This window comes from Amborella trichopoda, chromosome 2 (genome assembly GCF_054954075.1).
Source record: "Amborella trichopoda isolate Santa Cruz 75 chromosome 2, AtrichopodaSantaCruz75HAP2 v2.0, whole genome shotgun sequence".
NCBI classification, from domain to species: domain Eukaryota; kingdom Viridiplantae; phylum Streptophyta; class Magnoliopsida; order Amborellales; family Amborellaceae; genus Amborella; species Amborella trichopoda.
In genome coordinates, this window is record NC_142337.1 from 30,325,105 (window position 1) to 30,338,554 (window position 13,450).

Here is a 13,450-nt window from a genome sequence, read left to right on the forward strand (position 1 = left end):
AAACATTAAACTTCCAATCTCATTTGTAAAGGGCACTTTAGCCATGTTTTTTCGTTCTTCTTTTGTCTTCGAACTTTGCCTTGAAGACAATTTAAGTGAGGCGCTCGGGGTGTCTTCATTGGCTTTGCATTTTTCATGACAAATTTTTCAAGCACCCTTTCGATAAAACCCATTTGAGATAGTGACAAAATTCTATTTTGTCTATGCTATTCAATTTCAATCCCAATGATTTGCCTTACTAGCTCTAGATCTTTCATCTTAAATCTTTTGCTCAAATAAGTCTTGAGCTCATCAATTCTAGCCTTATCCTTACAAACCAAAAGCATGTCATCCACATATAAGACTAAAATCAAGTATGTACCTTCATCAAAGAATTTTAAATAGATGCAATTGTCATACATACTTCTAGTGTACCCAAGGCCCATCATGAGCATATCAAATGTTCTAAACAATTGTATTGATTCTTGATTGAGCCCATACAAAGACTTCTTCAATTTGTACACAAGCCCTTCATTGCCATGTTCTATGAAACCTTCCATTTGTTGCGTATGCACTTCTTCTTCGAGTTCCCCATGCAAAACTGTCGTCTTCACATCTATTTCCTTAAGCTCTAAATCATGTATAGAAACTAACGTAAGCACCAAACGAATTGAGACCAACTTGAATGCCAGTATAAAAATTTATTGAAGTCAATTCCTTGCTTTTGTGGACAACCTCTTTGTCACCAATCTTTCCCTATAATTTTCAAACATGCCACCAGGCCCCTTCTTTATCTTAAATACTCATTTTTCAACTAATAACCTTTTTAACTTTTGGTAGCTTTACCAAATCCCAAGTCTTGTTTCTTTGAGGGATCAATATTTCTTCTTCTATATTCCAATTCTCGATACCATTACTTTCAAAGGATTCATGAAATGATGTCGGCTCTTCATTTTCGACTATCACAGCATGTAAAGTATTTAAATCAACATAATCTGTGTGCTATTTAGGTACATAATTTCTCTAGTAGAGCACTGATGTGCCAAAGGCACAACTTCATCATGATGGCCAATGGTTCTGTTCTTCACCATGATCAAATGGTATATTCTCATAAAGCAAGATCAAATGGAAGAATTCACCACCTTTCTTTTAAAACAATTATTCCTTATATGATCAGTTTTCCCATAATATGAGCACATGTTTTTGTTATTAGGCCCTCTTGATTTTTATCCAGATTTTGAATTGCTTCTTGAATGATTCCTTGATTAATCAAACCATTCATTCGATCGACCTCTTGCCACAAGAGCTGCCGTTTTTTGTTCCATTGAACTTCCCAAATATGCCTTCTTTCAAAGTTCATCGAAAAGGGGAGCACTACACACGGAGTCCAAATCAAGAAAATCATCTTTAGTACAACTCAATGTAATAACAAGGTTATCGTAGAATTCCAGCAATGTACAAAATAAGGTAACCACCTTATCTTCATCCTCTATTCTCATACTAATTCTTTCAACTTGATCAAGGATATCATTAAATTATATCGACACTTTTGCACCATCTTTCATTATCAAGGACTACAATTTTCTTTTTAAGAAAATTCAGCTTATGAGATATTTTGATTGATTCAAAATTTCCAATTTTCCACTAAAATCTTTTGCCGTCTTTTCCCCAACAATATTAATCAACACTTCATTCACCAACCACAAGCGAATTAGTGGCTCGTGCTTTCATATCAAGTTCCTCCCAACCATCATCGATCATATTTATCGGTTTCTTATATTTTCCAAGTAATATCTTGTGTTTCCCTTGATGTATTAAATTTTTAATTTTTAATTTTCAAATTTCAAAATTATCTTTCTCATTAAACTTCTCTACCTTAAACTTACAAGTTGCCATTTTTCCAAAAGTACTACACTTTGTTGAGCTTTGATATTAGTTGTTGACAAATTTGGATAACCCAAATCCCTACTTGATGTTGTGAGCACCTTATAACAATATATTCAACACCCAAACAAAATAGCTAAGAATAATAATATGTGCAATACATTTGTTAAAAGTATGGAAACAAGAAAGGACAAGTAAAATGGGATAGCAACAAATCACAAAAAAAGTAAAAGTATAAGGTACACAAACATTTACGTGGTTCACCTAAAATGGGTTCCACCCATGAACAAAAAGCAAGGATGCTTTCACTATCAATAGAAGAAATGTACAAGTTTGGGGTTTCGTAGAGATTACCTTATACAATGGAAAAGAAGCCTCAAATAGATATTTCGTACTGCAATACCATCATCAATCGACTCTTCTTTTCATCACCGCCGACCATGACCATTGCTGCGACGAAATGTCGATGAAAACCCAACCCAATACGAGACCACAATGGTGCTAGGGTTTGTGTAAAACCCTCAATTTTAATCTTTAAGCTTCTCCACACTTTAGTTTATCTTTTCTTTCTCTCTCTCTCTCGGTCCAAAAATGCACCTTTATGGGCTTCATAAAAGACCTTTTTTCAATGACGAAATTACTCCTCAAGAAAAGAGGAAATTTCAAATGGGGGCGATTTCCGTAACCATCTCAACACATGTAACCCCAGTCAAAGCACACAATCAAGACTCAAATTTCTTAAGTTTGTGGCCAATCCTTTTAATGGTGTTCTTCGATCTTCTAGAGCATAGCCTTCTTTACCTACTCAAATATTGAGTATTCTCTTAACCAAGGCCAAAAATCACCTTCTAAATGTTGGTTATACACCAATCTTGGTAAGTGGAGTAGGTGCAAGGTTGCACACACAAATGGATCGTTCCATCGAAATCACAGTTCCTAAAAAGGGTACAACACAAGCCCTCGGTCACCAAGCTGAAAATGGCATTCTTTACAGCATACTTGATGAGGATAAATCTAGAACCTCGCGAGTACCTTGAAATGATGGTTAAGAAAACAACATTCTGTCGTATGAGCTTATGTATAGTTGGTCATTGAGGTGGGTGAATCTCTTCGCTCGCCTTTTATAGGCTAGCCTATCTTTCCCAGTATCAAAGAGTTTCCCGTGGACTAAATATTCCAAGAAAGGTTAACGCCAATCCGCTGCCTCTTCAAGATGGACGATAGCTTCTTCTCCAATGCTTATCATGAGAGGGAAGGTACGAGCAAGTCCTTGGTTAGAAGCCATGTCTCGAGACATAAAAGTTATAGTTAAATGGTTTTACTGTATCTATACAATAACTATGATTCGTAATCTTATATTGTGTTACCTTTATATATGTGATTTTCACTCCATTGTTTTTAGCCAAATCCAAAATAATCGCGTTTGTCTTACATAACTAATTTATGGAGATCTATGTTTTTAGCCCGAGTTTTTCTTCGACTTTTTAATGCAAAATCGATTTATTACAAATGTTTTGGTTTGCCAGTAGTCTCATCTTCTTCTTGGTGGTAGGGAGCCTCTCTCTCTCTCTCTCTCTCTCTCTCTCTCTCTCTCTCTCTCTCTATCTCTCTCTCTCTCTCTTCTCTTAGATAGTGCTCTGTTTTTACTACTACTATCAAGATCAAAAGATGCCAGGTCTTGGGCCCCAGGATGTAGTTCATAGGTTGGGAATTTATCCATCTTTTAAGCCCGTCAAGCAAAAATCAAGGAAGTTCCGAGCTAACTTGGAAATCTATATTGAAGCAGATGTAAACAAGCTTAAGACAACTAGTTTTATTAGAGAAGTCAATTACCCAATGTAGCTGGCCAATGTTGTGCTAGTCAAGAAGAAGAATTGACAAATCAGGGCGCGTATTGGTGTGATTGGGTAGGGCTAAGAGAACAAAAAGAGAATATAGAACCCGAATAACTTCAGAGTAATGACCTCTATAGGATGGCCATGACTCATGGGACATGTGTCTGTACCCTGACATGAGACTATCCTATGACATGAGTACTCACAGTCATATGGGAAGCCACTCTTCTTAAGCTCTAAAGCTTATATTCGTGGAGCACTATTACAATCCTCTGATAACATTCTAGTGAAAATTTTTGAAATCATTTAATGGTACTTGATATTATAGCACAAGAACACAAACTAGGATACTAATTGTGTGTAAAAATGTTGTTCGGTTCGTAGAACCTACTAGCGAACGTGTTCCTATGTAATAAAAAAACACACTAGAATGATCCAAACTTATGTCATCCAACTACTTAATATTATAGCACAAGAACACAAACTAGGAAATCACATAGTAGTGAAGTAGGTTTTTTAATTTTAGTTTTTAAGTTTTAATTTTTAGAATTTTATTATTTTAAGATTTTTAATTTAGGGCTACTAAGGTTTTGAAAGGTAGAATTGAAAATTTTACTTTACTTTAAGATAGGAAGATAGATGTGAGGGGTTACAACAGAGATATGGGGAGTTAAAAGAAACCTCCCGTATTTACCGGATTTAGTTGATATAGAGCGAGACTTTTTAGGCCATCACATGACATTGAGAGAGAGGGGATTTACAAGAGAGAGAGAGAGATAGATGGGTAGAGTTTTATAGAATTTTTTATTTTTATTTATTTCTTTTTAAATTATATTTTAGGGAAAGATGTCCCTTATTTAAAAGAAGGATGGTTAATTGAATAAAGAATTTGGGTCTTATATAAAGATCTATGTGGTAGACTCCCATGCAAACCTTGAGAGACCCAATAATCTCTCAAACCTTTATTTTAATTTATTTTTTCTTATTTTTTTTCCTCCATCAATTGGTATCAGAGCCTTGAGATTAAATATCCATACACCATATGAAGCGTTTGGATCGATTTGATCAAATATTTGAGTGATTGGATCAACAATTCGAGAGACACATGGAAGACTTTGCAGAGCAATACAACAATATTTGCAAGATCGACTTAGTAGACTATAACAAGAGGAGCAAGAACATGAAGAGGTAAATCTCAATGCAAAAGACGATGTCAATAACCCAAAAGCGTAAGAAATTTTAAAAATCAATTATGAAGAAGAAAACATATGTGATGAAGTATGTGAAATCCAACCCTGTGAACTTGAAAAAAAATCAAGATTTAGTTTAGTATTCAAGAGTTCGGTATTTCACAATTCCACTACAAATTTTGTTGAGTCAATTGTTTATTTGAAGAAGAAAAATCACTTAGAAGAATGTTGGGATTGCATCACCAACTTCTGAGAATGCTTCTAAAGATTTGAGTTCAATAAGCTCGAGTTCGATCATCTTCCAACCTCGAGAGAATGATGTAATGGGTGTTTTAATTTTTATTTTTAAATTTTTATGTTTTAATTTTTTATTTTTAATTTCTATTTTGTTTTCAATTTTATTATTCAATTTTAATATTTTTAGATTTTTAAATTTAGAGTTATTTGGGTTTTAGATTGCTTTAAGGTTGTTTTCTACTATTATAGTTGTAGAGATTAGAAAGATAGAATTGAAATGTTTACTTTGTTTGAAGATAGGAAGATAGATATGGCTGGTTCCAATAGAGATATGGGGAGCTAAAAGGCATCTCTCATATTTATGGAATTTTGTATATGTAGAGAGAGACTTCTTAGGGGGTGGATAATGTGAAATTGAGAGAGGGGGATTTACACGAGAGGGAGAAAGATTCAGAGAGAGAGAGAGAGAGAGAGAGAGAGAGAGAGAGAGAGAGAGAGAGAGAGAGAGAGAGAGAGAGAGAGAGAGAGAGAGAGAGAGAGAGAGAGATATTTATTGAGTTTTTACTTTTATTTTTATTTTTTATTTTTATTTTTTATTTTTTATTTTTAAGTTTTCTTTAAAGGGAATAAGTTCCTCCTTATTTGAAAGAACGATAGTGAGTTGAGTAAATAAGTTGGGTCTTGCGAAAATGTCTAGGGTAGATTCTCTAAAAGTCACTGAGAAAGGGTATAATCTCTCAAATCTTTATTTTTATTTATTTATTCTGGATGTTTTTCCTTGCTCACATAATACCAACTTTACTTAAAAAGGGCTTTCTAGAATAGTGAATGCCAGAGTAGCAAAACTTTGCTCTGCGTAAATAGTGACAACAAAGTTTTCGAGTACAAGACTATTGAAATGACGGTGTCTCAATGGGGGCAACGAAGTATGAAACATTCCCATTGTCTTCAAGGTACCAAACTCTCTCGACATAGTAATGCAATCGAGCCCAGACGAGAATATCTCAAGGAAAAAAATGAGCTAAGTAAACACTTGTTAAATATTTCCTAGAGTTGCACTCTCCAAGAAACAGTCTAGAGAATATCAATGCCAAATTGGAATTCCCTTTGGACTGTAATAAGCCTAGACTTAATTTAGAAACATTAATAATTTTTAGTAAAAATAATTGAGTAAATAGTGAGAAATCATTGGTTTTCTGATAGCCAATGTTAAAACTCAGAATGAAGATTTTCCCCTCTTTGATCTTCATAACCTCTCTTGATTTTCCCATCTGAAAATGGGGCATTTGTAAATCCCAAATTCATTGTTCATCTACTATTGAAAACTAAAGCAGTTGGGAGTGGGTTGGACTACTGGCACATGACAAAATTTTGTGAAATTAAAGTAATAGTGGTTGGAAGTGGTTGAGAATATCGACCGAAACATGGGTTCCTTGTTTAATTCGATAAAAAACCATTAGGGTTAGTGTTGACAGTTTGAATTTAAGAACGCTAAGAAAGGCCCAAACTCATAAGCTCAATGAAGCTTGTATAGAAATTAGGGACACAAAATCTATAGATCCTCATATTTCATACTTAAATTCTCTAAAATTGATTAAGTTGGCTTGAAACACCATTTAAGCTAGTTTAAATCTAATAGTCCGTAGGTTACTTGAAAGCAACTTAACTATGAGTTGGTAAATCATGAGAGCAAATACATCAACAAAAATATCATAGAGACTTGTATCTTGTAGTGCTATGCTAAATGCCAATATAGGCAACAAATATAGAAACAATGAATTAATCATTTACTAGGAGAACCCCCTACATAACACCTTGTATCTCTGCGCCCCATGACAAGTCCTTGTATTTGTCTCCTCCTTGTGCATTGTACACTATTTTTAGGTGTGCTCTAAAGAAGGCCCATTCTCATAGGAAATGTATAAACTTCCATACAAATATGAATGAATCCATGGGGAGTGTTTCTACAGCTCAATATCCTAACCCAGGTTTACCTCATTAAGGTGGATTGATTCATTAAGAGCTTACTTAATCCCCAAAGCTGCACATTAATCCCCCAAGTTGCACATCTCTACACCACACAACAAGCAATGAGGCAACAAAGTATGTTTTCCTGAATATATTTAATAGAAATGATTCTCCCAATTGTCACACAATTAACTTGTTAATACCCCTTAAATCAAAGACTCGAGATCTCCTTACCTACCAGGTGGGGTTTCATCACCTTGTTACGCATCCTAAGTAGGAATCAATTTCATTCCTCTTGTATTCCAAATTTCATGCTTTCAAAGGCCTTCAGTTAATGCATATGCCAACCGTAGACACTTGAGATTTGGTCGAATATTCCTGACTTGGTTAAATTATCTCATGATCATAGGCAGAATTCCCAATCACCCATGAGAATCTTCCAATAGACATCACAATAGTTAAACATTGGATCGAGCACATTGGTACCTTAGGATTTCCACAGAATTCACTGCTGGAAAACTAACCGGTCTTCATATCATACTTATCCCATATTGTGGACAATTGAAAGGGCTTTCCAACGACCAAAGTCTCACCTCATTTAGATCTTGGAAAGTTATGGCTAAACCAATGTAGAATGTTGTCACCAAAAGTTTTGAAAATTGTGCAAGGTCATCCATAAGATTTTGAACCCTATAAAGGACAAAATACCTTTTACATTAGTTGAGAACTGAGACTTAGGGCCTATGCATGAGGCCTCAAGGATGCCTGATGCAGCCAGTAATTGGTCGCATGCCATTGACTCTAAGCCTCATGTAGCCTAGTCTAGACTAAGTCCAAGCTGCATGCAGCATAGCATTTTTAGCAACATATGGCCCCAACACGGGAATGGTCTGAGGACATGATTTTTGGCCATCTTATCTATAATATCTTAATTTTAAATGTACATTTGTTAGTGCCAAGGTCTGAGCCTTTAGCTTATAAATACCCCCTTCAGTCATAAACCTAGCATAACAATCTTAATACCCACATATAAAATACAAACTAGACTTAAAGATATTAACCCTAAATCCTGAAAACCTTACTTGCTAGCCCTAAAACCCATGATTTGAGAGTATCCCCATACCTTCTTTAAGAAAGACCCTAGCCTAAGGATTAGAAACACCAAAACAACCTAGTCTAAGCCCAACCCCAACTCCTAGATAACCTTTAATCTTAGGAATTTTGATCTAACCTAAAAAAACCCCATATTCAACCTTAGGAACTTTAAACCTAAGCCTAAGAAATCTCAAATCTACCTTAGAACAGCCCAAATGCTCCTTCAAAACATGGATTTACCTTTAGTCCTCATGTCTACAAATCTACCTTATTCCTTTCCCAATATATCAATCCAGACATTCTTTAGTTGCTCTGATATTAAGGATATTCCCACCACAATATCTACAACAAACATTCTAAATTTTATTAATCTGTCTTTACCCTACATTTATTTTCATTTTATTTTATTGATCTCTTTTCCTTATTTTATTGGTTTTATTCGTTCCTACTATCTTCTTCCTTTATCTTATTGTCTACATGAGTGCCTTTTGAAATTGTTAAGGTATTCTAGAAAATTTAGAAAACTGAAGATTCATCGCCTAGGTGTTGGGCAAAGGGTGGAATTATACTGACCTACTTTTGGTGAGAACTTTCTCTTTACTCTCTAAGTCCTTTTATTAATATAGCTGTTGATCTCGCTTCCTTCTTTCTTCATAAAAAGAGGCAACTCTCTCTTTTATGATTCCTGCAGCCCAAGACAATGGGGGGCAGAAACGGAGGATAAACACCTACTTCTAGTTAGACTTAATACAGTTTATAATATGGGTGTGGTTTCTATAAGGTTGCAACCTTAAACAATCCAATTAAGGTGCATGTAAGTTTGGTGTAAGAAATTATTAGGATTATCTGAAAATCTATTTTCCTATCAATTTATAAAATTTTAAACTCCAAAAAAGGTTAAAATCAAGTAGATCTATAAACATATGAAAGTCTTGAAAATGGACGATGTAGATAATGTATTGCAAGATGCACTATTTTCAAGACTCAAAATATTTTTATTTTTGTCATAGTCATACATCTCTATGTCGAGATGATCAACTAGAGGGTTTTTCAATATTAAAACAACCTTCTCTGATGGATTTTTTAAGTGCATCCGTAATTCTACATTTTAAGGTTGCAACCTTATATAAACTTTCTCCTTAATAATATTTACTCAATCTTTAAGCAAATGGCTGATTGCACCTTAGGCATATGTACATCAACTTTCCATTAAGTACCTGACTAATTGCTTGGTACACAGTAGCTTTACTAGTAAATTAAGATCTACTACAAGTATTAATTTTAGAATGCGTAGTGTGTCCACTGTCTAAGTTCTTTGCTAGGAGCTTCCAAAGAATTTAACTCTAATTCTCGTAGCCAATATCACGTGCGGGTCTATTTCTTGGAGTCCCACGCAACAACACTCTTGCCAAAGATCCACTGATAGACTTGGATTATGTCCAAATTCCAATTTGCATTTTTATACACCTCTAGGAAAACGGGCTCACCAACGTAGTGTACCTATAGCAAGCAATTCCTTTGAGATATTTCAATACTCTTGACCAATATTAGTAGTAAATCTACTTAGTTACCTATCAATGTCAAGTTGAGTACAGTACATAGCATATGAAATACAGCTAATAACTCTTGCATAGTCTAGCCAAGACAAAGAACTACCTATGCTCTTTTTTAATTAACTATGAGGATGATATGTGGTTGGACCTAGATCACATTCAAAGAGGTCAGTTTTTATGATGATTTTCTTGATGTAGTGAGATTGGATTAAGATATATGCATCTAATTTTCTCTCTTTTTTGATTTGAAAATGCATAAAGTATCCATATGTCTTTCATATTAAATTCAAAAGGTAGTACATTATTAGTTTATCTTATGTATACAAAGTTACCACCAAGTACAACCATATCATCTGCATATGATCACAATAACCACATTAAAAAATTGGGCATCAATTATAGCTATCAAATTCAAAAATATAGGATCCGTGAGACAAAGTAACATTGTCAAAGTTCTCATATTATGGTTTTAGTTCTTCTTTTAGTCGATATAAGAACATCACGTGACAAAGTAGCTTTGTAAAACTTCTCACTACAATTTTGGTGCTTCTTTTAGTCCATACAAGAACTTCACAAGCTTACACAATTTGTGTTCATGCTCACACAATTTGTGTTCATGCTCTTGTGACAAATCCTTTTGTTGCCCCATGTCAATCTATTCATGAATATTGTCTTCACATCTCAAGATGCAAAATTAAAACTCTAGATGCATATGTAAGAATCCATACAAGAACTTCACAAGCTTACACAATCAGTGTTCATGCTCTTGTAACAAACCTTTTTTGTTGTCCCATGTCAATCTATTCATGAATATTATCTTCACATCTCAAGATGCAAAATCAAAACTCTAGATGCATATGTAAGAAAGACATACCTTCTTTCTAACTGAAACTTTCAACAAAAAAATTATCCTTAAATTTCTCAATGCTACCATCCTCCTCGAATTTCTTTTAAAAATATACTAGTAGCTTAAATCCTTAGAACTATAAGGTTTACCTCAAGCTCCTAAGTTCCAGAATTCAAAATAGAAATCTCTCTTTTAGTAAACTACATCTCTCTAAAAGGGGGCAATACACAATGACATGATTTCTTGAAATCTAATAGATTCTTCTTCATGATTATAGGTTTGAAAGTCATGACGAAAGTAGGTTTATGGTTCTCTTCTCCTCGGTTCTAAGCGAATATCATGTTCTTTATGACCATGTCCTATATGCTGGCTTCTATATTCATTCTCATCTCCACCGTGGAAACTAATTTCCTAAATTTTAGCATTCGTATATACTATAATTACATTCGGTTCTACGTCCATAGATCTATAGGCCTTGGATTTTATATGATACTCTACCTAAACACATTTTGAAGTCTTAGGTTCAAGCTTGTGCCTTTTAAGGTCAAGAATTCTACCAAGGCGTCCCTAAACCTTGAGAAACACTAGGTAACATTCTCATTAGAATTTGAATATGGCACTCTTTCTCAAACAGATCATGCTGCAATAAAGCCTCTACCCAAATATTTGCAGGAAGATTGGAACCTATGAGCATCACATTGACCATGATGATAATATCCATCTCATCATAGAACATTGTGAAATTATCAAGAGTAATAATATTCACCACCTAGTCATTTGATGTTTTAATTTTTAAATTCAACTGATTGTCAACTTCAAATTTATACACATAAATTTCCAAAAAGCTCCATCATTTGCTCTCATTAAAGAGACATAAGTATATATTGAAAAATAATCCATGGAATTAATAAAGTACTAATTGCAACCATGTGTTTACACATCTCTAAGATTATTTACATCACTATCTACTGAGGAAAATGGTTTCTCGTTTAGGAAGTAAATCTGAGGCACCTATTTTCTTAATGCACGAAAATTAACAAAACTAATCTAGTCATTCAAGTAAGTCTAAGAGGAGGTATGACTTTTATTTATTAAGAATTTTCACATCCCCTTATATGCACATTCCCTACCAACAAACACACCCTTATTTAACAAGCTAACATGTTGGACTCGACAACATGCTTAATATGTTTATTGATGAGGTAGCTTAAAATGAGTTTTTTTTCTTACCTTGGGGGCATGATAGACTTCTGAGAGAGTGACGACCATATCAGAGACATACCTAAGTTTAGCAGGCTGCTTCCCTACTAGTTCCATGAGTGAGGATTCTCCATGTAATATAGGTCCGATCAGACTGTCTCGTCGATCTTAAACATGCTCCTATCATTCAAAACATTTTTAGTAGCCCTATATTCCACTTACTTATCCCAAACAGCTCTAGGGACAGCAGCCACATATCTCTCTTCCAATATATTTGCATGTGTAAGTTGCTTCTGGCAAAACATGCACTTGTTCATAAATTGTATCATCAACAATATAAGTGCAAAAACCATTTTTCTAGTTGCCTACCTAGGGCGTCCTTGTTAATCTTCTCAATCTTCCTCTCACAGATCCTAATTCCTTCTACCTTGAACTTCTATTTTTTTCCTTCGTCCTTTAAGAAAATGAGCCCTCACTCACTACTAGCTCCAACCTCTCCTCCTTTGTGCCTCAGAGTTGAGTTTCCTCATCGATCCAAGGGTCAGTCATGAGCTATTCCAAGGTTATGTCCTTTTGCTCAAGGATATTTTTTTAGTTCTTTCAATATGGGAGTTGTATCATGATGTCTATTCCCACTTGAAAGGCCTCTTCCAGTTTCATGCCCTACAAGATAATCCCATTTGCAATGCAATTCAAGCACTTTTACAAGAACTGAGTTATTATCCCTAACTTGAAATCCTTGTATTGGTTTATCAAGAACGACTTCCTCTTGGCGTCCTTTAACTGTGCTTACTATCTAGGGCTTCCCATAACTCCTTCGCTGTAACAATCCTAAAGTTTCAAAAAAAAAAAAAAGGGGGGGGAAATGATGCTTTTAATAGGTGATGGTCTGATTGAGTATGATGGTCCTTGGGGACCATCACTATTTTCAAAACTTTTACTTTGGTTTAACTTTTGCTTTGCCTGCTTTTGCCTCCAGCTGCTTGCAGCTGGCAACGTCCTTTGACGGACCTGGTTTTCGTACGATAAAAGCAGACTTTTAACGCGACACCTCAGGTATGAGGTAGAGCGTAATAAAATAATATAATAACACGTTATAAGAATTTAAATATGGGATGTGAGCACTCCCACCCTAAAACAAAATTTTGAGATCTCTCTATCTGGTCGAAACACAGTGAACTTCCCTCTCGAACCGAATTTTTTATCGGAAGCTTCCTCTCAAATAATTGTGGGTAAGTGACATCATCTTCCTGAAAAATAATCTGTTTAGTAAAAATTGTGATATTTTATCTATGTTAGAAATTTTGAATGCTGTAAATTATGAAAAATAAATTTATTTATTTTTCTTGTCTATTGTTAGAAATAAATGTGATATTTTTGCTTTTAGTAAAATTGTGATATTTCTTTCTACTGTTTTAAATATTTAGACATTGTAAAATTCATGTTCAAATGACTGCCTTATTATTTAAAAATTGACATTTTTGCAATTGATTATAGTATTGTTGTGAAATGTTTATTTGTGGATTGATATCCCATAAATTGTGATAATTCCGTATTCTTGAATTTCTATAAGAGTTTTTTTATACATATTAAATTGGCAATTATGCTAGAATGCCTTTACAAACTTCTACCTTTCTAAATTTGAGCCCAAAATATTTGATT